The following is a 15442-nucleotide window of genomic DNA, read 5'->3' on the forward strand; positions in this document are numbered from 1 at the left end:
GAGGGCAGTTGAGAGTCAATTAGATTGCTGTGAGTCTGGAGTAATTTGCTGGCCAGAGCAAGTAAGGGGTGACAATGTCCTTCCAAAAGGACACTAGTGAACCAATGAAAATTGACAGTGGTTACATCATCACTGCAAGCTAGCTTATTTTCATTGGTTTCAAATTTGAACCATGTGTCATGGTGGGATTCAAACTTATGATCCCAGAATATCAGCCTTGGATTTTGGATTAATAGTCTAGTATCAATAGACTAGTATCACTACGCCACTGCATCCACCAGTGGGAGTGTTGAAGCCCAATGCCAGGGAACAGTGTCACAGACAGAAATCATAGGGCATGGTACTGCTTCTGGCCCAGTCCCAAACCCAACCCAAGCACCCACCAGTTATTAGCCCCTGATGTACTTCCTTGTCCCAGGCCCTGTCAGGTAGGTACATGGTGTTCTGTTGGGTAAACATATCCGGTCCTCTCTCAGGATGGGAACATGCTTGTTACTTTGCCAGTCTCTTAACCAATTTCATTATTGATGTCCAGACTGGGCCTGATTGCTCTGGCCACTGTTAGTACAGGTCATTCTGCTATAATGTGCGTTTCATTAATGCAAACTTGCTGTAATGCGATTGATGAATTAGGCACACTGTTAAGTGCGAACTTTAAAAATGTGTTGACTGTAAGACAATTACATTGTCAACACTTTAAGTGCTATTTCTAAAGCGCGATGTTTCTATAATACAGGGTCGCACAAGGACGCAACCATCACGTCATAGAAGAAATACCTGTATAGGATAATTTGTACAATATAATATCTGATAAATAAATCTGCATCATTTTACATACCACATAAACCATCTTCTGCTTTAACTTTCATGCTGCTGATGAAGTGAGATTCAATCACCTTTTCACATTGAGGACATTAATGTGGTGAATACATGAACCTTAGTGAGATGGGCAAAAGACTTATGATGCATTCAACAGGAGGTAAATAGTGTGGAGAATGTAGCAGGTTATCATGAATTTGGTGACTTTGTTCCAGCTGTACAGCAAAACTACACCAGAACTATCTAAGCAATGGAACCCCAGATTGAGAGCTCAGTTATTGCATTCTTCCCATTCTATGTTCAGGTTTCTTACAGGAGCCATAGGTCATGTACTTAGAATATAGCTTTTCTGAGTGGGAGTGGACATGGGCTAAGTGCTGGAAACACTCATGGGAACACCATCTTTGCATTTGTGGGTAAACTATAATCCAGGCTAAGGCCATAGCTCTCTTCTCCAAGGGGAGGGAGCTATTGCATCATTCAAGCATAAAGGACCTCATGTAAGATCCAGAATGCAGCAATACAAACTGAGTTTCCTGAGCAATGCTGCCAACAACACCATCCTGAATGAACCTTGCAGTGTAGAAAATCAGCTATTGGTGTTCTTGACTGCAACAGACAGTGTAGTCCATGAGCCTGTTTGGTGGGTGATTAAGCTCAGTGACTATTACACTTGTTCATTAATGAAGTGCTGTTCCTTGCCATGGTTGACATGGAATTGTCTGTGAGGTAGGGTCTCTCATCACTTCTCTTCCATTTTCTCTCACTTGCAGCAACTACAGGATTTTGGACCTTTCCTTGCTCTTCACCTGGTAGAACATCAAAAACAATACAGTGTCTACAAGAGCAGGTCAGAGACTAGGAATACTGTGGAAAGGTCAGAGACTTGGAATACTCACTTCCTGATTTCCTAAAGCTTGTCTACTATCTTAAAGGCACAAGACAGGAGTATGATGGATGGTTGCAGCTTCAACAATGCATAAGAAGCTGGACTCCATCCAGGACAATGCACTCCTTGATTGGCACCATGACCACAAGTATCTACTCACTCTACCACTAAGGATAATATGAACTATCTTCAAGACTCCCTGCAGAAATTCACCAAAGATCCTTATACAGCATCTTCCAAACTCACAACCACTTTCATCTAGAAGGACAAGGGCAGAAGATACATTGGAAAAGCACCACTTCCAAACTCCCCTACAAGCTACCTATCCTCCTGACTTGGAAATATCTCACCACTCCTTTACTGCTGTTGGATTAAAATCTTGGAATTCCCTTCCTAATGCATTGTGAGGTCTACCTATAGCTCATGAACAGCAGCGGTTCAAGAAAGCAGCAACTAATCTGCGTTGCATGGTAGCTCAGTGGTTACCACAGCTATCTCACAGCACCAGGGACCCAGGTTTGATTCGAGCCTCAAGCAACTGCCTGTGTGGAGTTTGCATGTTCTCCCAGTGTCTGCATGGGTTTCGTTGGGGTGGTCTGGTTACGTCCCACAATTCAAAGATATGCAGATAAGGTGGATTGGCCATGGGAAATTGCCCATAGTGTCCAGGGGTATGCAGGCTGGGTGAACTAGCCATGGCAAAAAAAGGGTTACAGGGATGGGTCTTGGTGGGATGCTCTTTGGAGGGTTGGTGAGGGTCTCGTTGTTGAGCAACACTACCGAGGACCTTACCATTAAGTGTATAAGTCCTGCTAAGATTTGCTTACCCAAAATGCAGCACCTCACATTTATCTGAATTAAACTCCATCTGCCACTTCTCAGCCCATTGGCCCATCTGGTCAAGATCCTGTTGGATTCTGAGGTAACCCTCTTCGCTGTCCACTACACCTCCAATTTTGATGTCATCTGCAAACTTACTAACTGTACCTCTTATGCTCACATCCAAATCATTTATGTAAATGACAAAAAGTAGAGGGCCCAGCACCGATCCTTGTGGCACCCCACCACAGGCCTCCAGTCTGAAAAACAACCCTCCACCACCACCCTCTGTATCCAAATGGCTAGTTCTCCCTGTATTCCACGAGATCTAACTTTGCTAATCAGTCTCCCATGGGAAACCTTGTCGAACGCCTTACTGACATCCATATAGATCACATCTACTGCTCTGCCCTCTTTCTTACTTCTTCAAAAAACTCAATCAAGTTTGTGAGACATGATTTCCCACTCACAAAGTCATGTTGACTATCCCTAATCAGTCCTTGCCTTTCCAAATACATATCCATCCTGTCCCTCAGGATTCCCTCCAAAAACTTGCCCACCACCGAGGTCAGGCTCACCGGTCTATAGTTCCCTGGCTTGTCTTTACCGCCCTTCTTAAACAGTGGTACCACGTTAGCCAACCTCCAGTCTTTTGGCACCTCACCTGTGACTATCGATGATACAAATATCTCAGCAAGGGGCCCAGGAATCACTTCTCTAGCTTCCCACAGAGTTCTCGGGTACACCTGATCAGGTCCTGGGGACTTATCCACCTTTAACCATTTCAAGACATCCAGCACTTCCTTCTCTGTAATCTGGACATTTTGCAAGGTGTCACCATCTATTTCCCTACAGTCTATATCTTCCATATCCTTTTCCACAGTAAATACTGATGCAAAATACTCATTTAGTATCTCCCCCATTTTCTGCGGCCCCACACAAAGGCTACCTTGCTGATCTTTAAGGGACCCTATTCTCTCCCTAGTTACCCTTTTGTCCTTAATGTATTTGTAAAAACGCATTGGATTCTCCTTAATTCTATTTGCCAAAGCTATCTCATGTCCCCTTTTTGCCCTCCTGATTTCCCTCTTAAGTATACTCCTACCTCCTTTATACTCTTCTAAGGATTCACTCGATCTATCCTGTCTATACCTTCCTTCTTTTACTTAACCAAACCCTCAATTTCTTTAGTCATCCAGCATTCCCTATACCTACCAGCCTTCCCTTTTACCCTGACAGGAATATACTTTCTCTGGACTCTCATTATCTCATTTCTGAACGCTACCCATTTTCCAGCCGTCCCTTTACCTGCGAACATCTGCCCCCAATCAGCTTTCAAAAGTTCTTGCCTAATACCGTCAAAATTAGCCTTTCTCCAATTTAGAACTTCAATTTTTAGATCTGGTCTATCCTTTTCCATCACTATTTTAAAACTAATAGAATTATGGTCGCTGGTCCCAAAGTGCACCCCCACTGACACCTCAATCATCTGCCCTACCTTATTTCCCAAGACTAGGCCAGGTTTTGCACCTTCTGTAGAAGGTTAATCCACATACTGAATCAGAAAATTGTCTTGTACGCACTTAACAAATTCCTCTCCATCTAAACTTTTAACACTATGGCAGTCCCAGTCGATGTTTGGAAAGTTAAAATCCCTGATCATAACTACCCTATTATTCTTACAGATAGCTGAGATCTCCTTACAAGTTTGTTTCTCAATTTCCCTTGGACTATTAGGGGGTCTATAATGCAATTCCAATAAGGTGAGCATCCCTTTCTTATTTCTCAGTTCCACCCAAATAACTTCCCTGGATGTGTTTCCGGGAATATCCTCCCTCAACACAGCTGTAATGCTATCCCTTATCAAAAATGCCACTCTCCCTCTTCCCTTGCCTCCCTTTCTATCCTTCTTGTAGCATTTGTATCCTGGAACATTACGCTGCCAGTCCTGCCCATCCCTGAGCCATGTTTCTGTAATTGCTATGATATCCCAGTCCCATGTTCCTAACCATGCCCTGAGTTCATCTGCCTTCCCTGTTAGGCCCTTTGCATTGAAATAAATGCAATTTAATTTATCAGCCCTACCTCCTCCCTGCCTGCCCTGACTCTTTGACTCACTTCAGTTCCCAACTGTACCAGTTTCAGATTGATCTCTTTCCTCACTATCCCCCTGGGTCCCACCTCCCAACTTTACTAGTTTTAATCCTCCCGAGCAGTTCTAGCAAATTTCCCTGCCAGTATATTCGTCCCCTTCCAATTTAGGTGCAATCCGTCCTTCTGGCACAGGTCACTTCTACCCCAAAAGAGATTCCAATGATCCAAAAATGTGAATCCTTCTCCCATACATCAGCTCCTCAGCCATGCATTCATCTGCTCTATCCTCCTATTCCTGCCCTCACTCGCTCGTAGCACTGGGAATAATCCAGATATTACTACTCTCGAGGACATCCTTTTTAAATTTCTGCCTAAGTCTCTGTAATCTCCCTTCAGAATCTCAACCTTTTCCCTTCATATGTCATTGCTTCCAATGTGGACAAAGACCTCTTGCTGGCCCCTCTCCCCTGTGAGAGCATTCTGCACCCTCTCTAAGACATTTCTTTTATTAGTCAGAGTATTGAGTACAGGAGTTGGGACGTCATGCTGCGGCTGTACAGGACATTGGTTCAGCCACTGTTAGAATACTGCGGGCAATTCTAGTCTCCTTCCTATTGGAAAGATGTTGTGAAACATGAAAGGGTTCAGAAAAGATTTACAAGGATGTTGCCAGGGAATGGAGCATTTGAGCTACAGGGAGAGGCTGAACAGGCTGGGGCTGTTTTCCCTGGAGCCTCGGAGGCTGAGGGGTGACCTTATAAAGGTTTACAAAATTATGAGGGGCATGAATAGGATAAATAGGCAAAGTCTTTTCCCCGGGGTGGGGCATCCAGAACTAGAGGGCATAGGTTTAGGGTGAGAGGGGAAAGATATAAAAGAGACCTAAGGGGCAACATTTTCATGCAGAGGGTGGTACATGTATGGAATGAGCTGCCAAAGGAAATGCTGGATTCTGGTACAACTGCAACATTTAAGAGGCGTTTGGATGGATATATGAATAGGAAGGGTTTGGAGGGATATGGGCCGGGTGCTGGCAGGTGTGACTAGATTGGGTTGAGATATCTGGTCGGCATGGATGGGTTGGACCGAAGGGTCTGTTTCCATGCTGACAATCTCTATGATGGGCCTAATGGCCTGCTTCCACACTGTAGGGATCCTATGATCACTACCTTCTCAAAAGTAACTAGGGATGGACAATAAATGCTGGCCAGCTAACAATGCAACATTGCCTGAGAGAATAAAACAAAACATGCAGATTTGTCAAGACAGAATAATTATTTACACTTTAAGTAAGCAGATCACAGATATTTTAAAGCATTATAATTGTAATGAGACCAGTCCAATAAACCCTCTTTGACAGTCTGATATAGGTAACTAAAATGAGGTTTGTATCATTTTAAACATGGCTTATTAAAACTGCTTCCTGTCACAATTTATCAGATGGGCTTAAGAGGTCCCATCTGAAATGCTGGCACCAATTTCTCAAATGGATTCTAAATCTACTTTAATTGGTTCTGTGCATAATCTAACTGGGATCATGAGAAAATCTTAGAAATAGAGAGGCTGATGCACTGAATGCATCTTAGCCACATAAGAATGTGCTTAACTTTTAATGTTCATGATCATTTAAAATAAGAGAAACAAATTGTCAAAATTTAGAAGTTTGGAAAAGGGATTTGTTTAATGAACAAGGAAAAGTATCTCCTCAATAACTTTTATGGTTTGGAATAATTATTTATACCTTTTCAATGTTAGTATTCTATAACTGTAGCAGCATTTTTGAAGGAATATCTAGTCATGCATATCAACAATCTTTTTTGATTTTCTTGGATATTTCTGTCTCAAGCTATCGTGAATTTGATAAAGTACTGCATAACAGACTTGTGAGCAACGTTAGAGCTCATGGAACATAACTTGTTAGGAATAACATGGACAAGAAATTGACTGAGTGGTGTAATGGAAAATTCTCAGGATTGGCATTTGCTCTGGGGTCCATTTGCTCTGGGATCGGAAAGACCCCAGATTTGCTGGATTTGGAGCTTTCTGGTGCTTTGCTGGGGTCTGCGGTCGAGGGAGCGGCTTGTCTCTGCGGGGCCTTGTGGGCATTCAGCACGTAAAGAGTGTGGGAGCAGTGTGTCCACAACGGGGGAGTTGGGGGGGTGGGTGACAGCTCGGGTCTTCGCAGTCCTTGTCCTTGGGAGTGTGGTGGGAGGCAGTGTGGGACAATGTGTGGGTTGTGCTTGGGGACCTTGCACAAGGCATTTTTGTCAAGTGCATGTGGTCCCTCTGCAATGCAGAGGTTAAAATTAGTAAAGTGCTTTTTGGTTGCTCTTGCTAATAGTTGAGTTGAGTCAATTTAATTTCCATGACAGTAAACTTGGGGGCTCGTCTGGGATCCTGCGACTGGGGTGAGATTCTGAAGATTCCCAAGAGGCGCAGGCACCAGCGCCTGGAAGGTTTTTCACTTTATTTCGAGAACTGAATTGGCCCCTTTGTGTGAGAGGACTGGGAATCTGTGGATCGGCCCAGTGCCGAGGTCTGAACTGAATAGGGTCGGGGTAAGAGTCATGGTTTAAGTAATCCTATAAAGAGACTCATTCTAAGAGAATAAATGAAGCAGGAAGAGGGTTCAGTAAACTCTCACGTGGTATTTGAGCAAAACTCAAGGGAAAAGTTTGCAGTCTCTAGAGTGTTTGAGAGACAGCAAGTTTAAGGGTGATTTTAGACTTGGAACCACCACTGGCTGAGTTGGACTCGCCAAAGATGTACCGGGTACGTGGTTTCTTCATTTACGAAAACCAAGGCGATGAGCTGGATGCGCCCAATGCGAGAGGGGGCCTCCAGAGGTAAAAAGCAAGTCAAAGGGAAAAAGATAACCGTACTGCGCGAGAGAGAGAGAGAGATCTGAACACTTTTCCATAACACTGAAAATGGGCTCCGGCAAGAGCAAACAAAAAGAGGGTCCACAGAGGAATTGGAATGGCCAACCAAAACTACAATACATGTTAAATAATTATGGCCCAGAGTCTGCAAAGCAGTTAGAATTATGGATCAAGGAACATGGTTTTCCAGAGGGGGCATGTTTCAGTAAAAGGCAGTTGGAAATATTGAGGTTGAGGTTGGAGGAGAAATGGTAGGAAAAAATAGAACCTGTGAATTGGAGTGCTACTAACATGTGGAAGGCTGAGGCTGATATCAGAGAAAGGAAATCTCAAGTAAAAGATAGATCAAATACATGTACAAACACCAGCACACATGCAGGCGTGCGCGGAAAACAACCTAATGAAGTTGTACAGTGTCTTAAGTCTGTTTCAGACCCTGACCTTGATGACTGCCCTCCGAGACCTACAGTCCCCCTACGAGATCCGCCTGGCGAAGGTTCCACGTCAGTGGCCGCCGCCTCAGGGTCTGCTGGGTCACCGGTAGCAAATCGTACCCGCAAGATGGAAGCAAGAAGCCCAAGAGAAGTATAAATGGCCAGCTGCTGCAAACGTCCATGCCAGGGCAGTCAACCCGCAAGCGGAGCAGAACAGAGACCTTAATGCTTTTATTGCAGTGCTGGCAACCACCTGGAAGGCATTGCCAGTGCGAATGGACATGACCAAAATAGCAATGTGTAAACAATGAGAGGGTGAGACAGTGTCCCAGTACCTTATGTGCCTCACTGAAGTCCATAACGCCCATATTGGGCTGAGACTACCTGACGACATAACGGTGGCAGAGATCACTGCCTATGAAGCACATCTGAGGAATAGCTTCATCAATGGAATGAAGGACAAAATAGTGAAGAAGGTAGAGGACACATGTATTACCTGGGACACGGGAAAGCTGAATTTGATAGAACAACATGTGATACAAGCTGAAAAATTGCTTACCCAAGAGAAGGATACGCAGAAACTAAAGACGGAAGAGTAAGCACATAAAGCTCAGCTTACCATGATGCAAATGGTCACCCAGTCATTGGAGGGAGGTCCTGCAGAAAAAGAGAGAGGAAGCGGGGCTGGCAGAGAATCAAGTGAGAGCAGCACAACCCCAACCAGCAGAAGGGAAGCTGCATGATCTAGAACCTGGAGACTGGATAGTGGTGAAAGACTTCAGGAGGAAAAACTGGAAAGCAAAGAGTTGGCTGTGACAGTTTAAAATGCTCCTTACACCACAGACAGCTGTTAGGATCGCTGGTTTTTAGCTATCTGGCTCTAGATTTTTTAAAAATCTGGCTCTATTTTTTGTTGTCCTGCTTGTCATAAAATGACAAAAAGGGAGAAAATGTAATGGAAAATTGATGGGATTGGCATTTGCTGTGGGATCTGAAAGACAATACTTTGCTGGGTTTGAAGCTTTCTGGCGCTTTGCTGGGGTCTGCAGTCAGGGGGCGGGGGGGGGGGCGGCAGCTTGTCTCTGAGGGGCCTTGTGGGTGTTCAGCAAGAGAAGAGTGTGGGAGCAGCGTGTCCACAGCGGGGGAGTTGTGGTGGTGGTGGGGAGGGGGGGGGGGGGGGGGGGTGGTGTGGTGAGGTGGCAGCTTGGGTCTTCGCAGTCCTTGTCTTTGGGAGTGTGGTGGGAGGCAGTGTGGGACAATGTGTGGGTTGTGCTTGGGGCCCTTGCACAAGGCATTTTTGTCAAGTGCATGCGGTCCCTCTGCAATGCAGAAGTTAAAATTAATAAAGTGCTTTTTGGTTGCTCTTGCTAAAGGTTGAGTCGAGTCAATTTAATTTCCTCGACAAGTAGAAAGATTCCCTTCCACATACCATCGACTACACAATGTTCCTGCATTCATACAGGTCGGTGTACAAACCTGTGATGCATTATCTTCAAGAACGTCTTACAGAATGTTGTTTGGCAAATGGAAACTTCAGGTTTCACTTGTCACCACAGCACTTGTCAAAAGTTGGTACGGTGGTTCAGTGATTAGCACTGCTACCTCACAGCGCTATGGACCTGGATTTGATTCCAGCCTTACGTGACTGTGTGGAGTTTGTACATTCTCCCAGTGTCTGCGTGGGTTTCCTCCAGAGCTCAGATTTCCTCCCACAATACAAAGATGTGCAGGTTAGGAGAATTGACCATGCTAAATTGCCCATAGTGTTCAGGGAAGTTGGGTTAGCAGCATTAGTCAAAGTAATTGTAGAGTAATAGGGTAGGGGAATGGGTCTAGGTGGGTTACTATTTGGAGGGTCGGTGTGGACTTGTTGGGCCAAAGGGCCTGTTTCCACACTGTAGGGATTCTAATTAGATGTGATTTGAGAAAGAGCAAGATGTGAGTTCTTGATTGCTTGACTCCATGCATTTGAAATCTGCATTACCGGACATGACTGACCTCTTGACAAAGTGCAAAGTGAAGGCAGGTGGGTGGCATGACTGAATTAATGGAGGCATAATTACAGCAATTTCTATTAGGAAGGCCTTAAAAGCAAAGCTGTTCACCCAGCTTCCAAAGAGAAAAGAAGCAACTTATTCCACTCACGCTGCATGCAGTCACATTCATTTTGTGAAGTTGTTGTGCAGTTATTATGAAGACCATCCCCAAATTTGAGTTTCCTCAGGATGGCATTGAATGGCCCTTCATAAGCCCCTTGGCCATTACTGATGACTAACTAAGACCCAAGCCCTACTGATTTGGCAAGACAGTCCTGGCTGACCATGGCCAATCTTTCTGACTGATGTCTCAACAGCACCTGCAATCTCTGGACTAATTGGGCTTAACCTGCTGGAAGTCCAGCACCATGTGTCAATGTCATTCTATTTAGTAAACTCAGTTGCCGTTGCTCTTACCACACCAGATAGGGGAAAATTCTGCCCTATGAGTTATTTTAGGATTTAATTCATTAATAAGAGTAGAAACATTTTAATATTTTTTTAAAAAGTTGTTGAGAACTGTAGTGATAGTTAAAAAGCTATAGGAATGAATATAAAGATAAGAGTTAGAGTGGGAAGCTAAGGGATTATAAAGAATAATTTCAAACCACTCAAACAAAGAGTAAAATGAATCATATTTTCTAAGAAGAAGTAATTGATATTTGGCAAATGATGGTCAAATTCAATATATTTTTAAAAACTAGTGTGAAGATTGAAATCAATAGTGTCACACTGGAACAGGCAAATATAATAGTTTGTCTATTGAGGACAAATGATAACAGAAGATGGCAGAAGTGATGCAGAAGGTACTGGACAATAAAGATAACTAGAAGTAATCTTGTGAAGCGAAGGGAAGTGATAACAACAAGAAAAGTGAAGCTCATAACAAGGGAAAAAAACTCATTAGACACTACATTTCACTTTTCTGTATGCCTCAGAAACTTGGAAAATAAAGATCTATGGATGAAAATAGAGAGCTTTGAAATGTGGTGACTAGGACAAATGCTAAAAATTCAATAATTAGTCCATAAGACAAATGAAGTGTTACTTGAAATTGGAAAAGCAAAAAAAATATAAAAAGTAACATTCAGAAAATTAAATGTCAGCATTTCGAACATTTGATCAAAGCTGAAAAGTTACAGTTTTGGTGGCATATTTAAGAAATGATACACCGGCAATGGAGGCAGTTCAAAAGAGGCTGATTCCTGAGATGAAGAGGTTAATTTGTCAAGGATGGCTAAACAGATTAAGGCTTTATTCATTAGAGATCAGAAGAAGGGTGGGTGATCTTATTGAAATATACAAGATTCTGATGGGGCTTGGTAGGTAAAAGTTGAGAACATGTTTTTATTAATGAGGGAACGTTGAACTACAGAATAAGGGGACAATTATTCAAAATGGAGCTGTGAAGGGACTTCTCCCCACAGAGAGTAGTGAAAATTCTTTAACCAAGTGAGTTGTGGAGGCAAGGTCACTGAATATATTTAATGAGGATGATTTTTAAAATATCTAAATGTGCACTAAAGAGATTTTGAGGTTTGGGTAGATCGGCTTTGATCTTATAGAATGGCAGGGCAGGCTTGAGGGAACACATCTCCTACTCCTGCTCCTCCTCCTCTTCATGCTCTTATATGTGACGGTGGCACAAGACAGATATGCATCACATACCATGACAAAAGATCTCCTCACAGGAGTATTTACAAACAGCAGCAGGTCAAAATGATAAATAACAATATTGGCAGACGACGTGATTTGTGAGGTAAATGAGAGTGAAATGTGGATTAGGATGGACAGAATTAAAAATGTATAACTGTTTGTAGGATCTGCAAATTTTATTTCAGCGTACTATTGAGAAAGGACACTTTGAAGGAATTGGGCTTGGCTTGCATAACTTCACAGTTTCCCAAAGTGTATACCATCTGCTATGTTTGCCCAATCTCCTAGCCCTGTGGTAGCCTTCCTGCTTTCTCAAAACTACCTGTCCCTCACCTATATTTTTGTTATCTCCAAACTTAGCAACAATGCCCTCAGTTCCTTCATCCAGATCATCCACTAGTCAACTGACTGCCATCCTGAAAAGAACAACTTTATCACCATCCTCTGCCTTTTGCCAGTCAGCCAAAGCTCTATCCATGCCAGTACTTTGCCATTTTGCCCCTAACACCAGGGGTTCTTACCTAATTTAGCAGCCTCCTGGGCAACCCCTTGTCTAGGCCTTATGGAAATCCAAATAGATCATGTCTGGCTCTCCTGTGCCTAAATTGCTAACATGACCTCCTCTTGATGAAGCTGTGCTGACTCAGCCCTATTTTACCATTCACTTCCAAGTTCTCCGCAATCTCGTCCTTTACAATGGATTCTAAAATTTTACCAACAACTGAGATCAGCCTAACGTTTCTTGTCTTCTGCCAACCCTCTTAAACAGGGGTGTTACATTTGCAATTTTCCAGTCCTCTGGAACGCTCCCTGACTCTAGTGATTCCTGAAAGGTCATCGCTAATGCCTCTACAACCTCCTCAGCTATTTCCTTCAGAAATCTGGGGCATAATCCATCTAGAAGAAAATGAGGCATGCAGATGCTGGAGATCAAAGTCAAGAGTGTGGTGCTGGAAAAGCACAGCAGATCAGACAGTATCCAGGAAGGAGAATCAACGTTTCGCGCATAAGCCCTTCATCAGGGTTGAGGCTTGTGGGCCAGGGGGGCTGAGAGATAAATGGGGCGCGGGGGAGGGCTAACTGAGAATGCAATGGGTAGATGAAGGTGAGGAGGAAGGTGATAGGTCGGAGAGGAGGGTGGAGCGAATAGATGGGAAAGGTGATAGACAGGTCAGGAGGGCGGTGCCGAGTGGGAGGCTTCCACATCCGACAGAAATTTCCCTGTACCTCCACCAATGTCATCTACTGTACCCATTGCACCCTCTACAGCAGGGAGACAGGATGCCTACTTGTGGATTGTTTCAGAGAACATCTCTAAGATACCCGCACCAACTAATCCCATCGCCCTGTGGCTGAACACTTCAATTCTCCCTTCCACTCCGCCGAGGACATGCAGGTCCTGGGCCTCCTCCATCACCAAACCATAACCACCCAATGATTGGAGGAAGAACATCTCATATTCCACCTTGGGACCCTGCAACTACACGGGAGCAATGTGGATTTCAAGAGTTTTCTCATTTCCCCTCCCCCCACATTATCCCAGTCCTAAGCCTCCAACTCAGCACTGCCCTCCTGACCTGTCCATCACCTTTCCCATCTATCCACTCCAACCTCCTCTCTGACCTATCACCTTCTCCTTCACCTTCATCTGTCTATCACACTCCCAGCTACTTTCCCCCTATCCCCACCCCCCTCCCATTTATCTCTCAGCCCCTACTCAACAAGCCTCATTCCTGATGAAGGGCTTATACCCGAAACATTGATTCTCCTGCTCCTCAGATGCTGCCTGACCTGCTGTGCTTTTGCAGCACCCCACTCTCGACGCATAATCCATCTAGTCCAGGTGGTTTATCCACCTTCAAATCTTTAGCCTCTCCAGCACCTTTTCGTTAGTGATGGCTACTAAACTCACCTCTGCCACTGGATCTCTTGAAGTTCTGGTATGTTACTGGTGTCTAACATTAAGAAAACTGATGCAAAGTACCTATTCAGATCCTCTGCCAGTTCTTTGCTCCAAGTACGACTTCTCCAGCCTCATTTTTCAGTGGTCCAATGTCCACTCTTGCCTCTCTCTCACTTTTTGAAAATCTAAAGAAACTTTTGCAATTTTTTTTTACATTACTGACTAGCTTACTCTCTTATTTCATCTTCACCTCCACTATATATTTTTAAATTATCCTCTGCTGGTTTTCCAAGGCTTCCCAATCCTCTAGCTTCCCACTAATCTTTACCACATTGTCTGCTTTTTCTTTTGCCTTCCTTTTTACCATCACTGACTTCCCTTGGCAGCCATTTTTGCTTGTTCCTCCTCTTAGTATGCTTCTTCTTCTTTGGGATGAATTTCTGCCGCGCTTCCTGAATTATTTCTGGAAACTCCTGCCATTGCTACTTCATTGTCTTACTTGCTAGTCTCACTTTCCAACCAACTCTGGCCAGCTCCTTCCTTGTGTATTTATGATTTTACTCAAGTGCAATAGTGGCACAGTGGTTAGCACTGCTGCCTCACAGCTCCAGAGACCTGGGTTCAATTCCTGCCTCAGGTGACTGACTGTGTGGAGTTTGCACATTCTTCCCATGTCTGCGTGGGTTTCCTCCGGGTGCTCCGGTTTCCTCCCACAGTCCAAAGATGTGCAGGTAAGGTGAATTGGCTATGCTAAATTGCCCGTAGTGTTAGGTGAAGGGGTAAATATAGGGGTATGGGTGGGTTGCGCTTCGGCGGGTCGGTGTGGACTTGTTGGGCCAAAGGGCCTGTTTCCACACTGTAAGTAATCTAATCTAATCTAATCTAATCATTTGATTCCAACTTCTCCTTCTCACACTGCAGGGTGAATTCTGTCATATTACAGTCACTGCCCCTTGGGGTTCCTTCATCTTAAGCTCCTTAATCAAGTCTGCCTCATTACATGTCACTAAATCCAGTATTGCCTGTTCCCTTGTGGGCTCTACCACAAGCTGTCCCAAAAACCACCATGTAGACGTTCCACAATTCCTCTTCATGAAATCTGCTACTAACCTGATTTCCCCCGTCTACCTACATATTCAACTCAGCTGTGATTATTGTAATATTGCTTTTCTTGCATGCCTGTTCTATCTCCTGACTCCCTCACCACCACCAGCTTCCCCCCTCCCCCACCCCACCCCACCCCACCCCACCCCACATCCTAACTACTGCTAAGAGGCCTGTGCACAACTCCAACCATTGTGGTTTGTGGTTCCTCAACTCTTCCCACCACAGATTCTTAGTAACAAGGCAATCCCACTCCCTCTGCTTGTCATTACGATAGAATGTATACCCTTGGATATTTAGTTCCCAGTCCTGATTCCCCTTGCAGCCACGTCTCAGATACCCACAACAACATACCAGCCTATTTCAATCTGCACAACATCATTTACCTTGTTTCATACGCTATTTCAATACAACACTCTCAGTGCTGTGTTGACTGCTCATCTTCTCACAGTTGTCCCCTTATCTAGTGTGTCTAAAGTTAGATTCTTGATCCTTTCCATACTCTGTCCTATTATTGTTCTGAAAACTCTCATAAGCTCTGCTGAGCCCTCCTCACCCTTTAACATTTTCATGCAAATGACTCACCTTCACGCTGTTGAGTTTAAAGCATTATCCACAGCCCTCGTTATGCGATGTGTTGAGATCCTACCACGGTTCAGGTGCAGTGTGTCCCATCAGAATAGCTTCCTGCTTCCCCAATAGTCATGCCAATGTCCATGAATTCAAACCCATTTTTCCCACACTAAGTTTTGAGTTACCCATTTACCTCTAATCCCATTGACCCTGTGCCAATTTGTTCATGGCAC

This window comes from Chiloscyllium punctatum, chromosome 41 (assembly GCF_047496795.1).
Source record: "Chiloscyllium punctatum isolate Juve2018m chromosome 41, sChiPun1.3, whole genome shotgun sequence".
Lineage (NCBI taxonomy): Eukaryota > Metazoa > Chordata > Chondrichthyes > Orectolobiformes > Hemiscylliidae > Chiloscyllium > Chiloscyllium punctatum.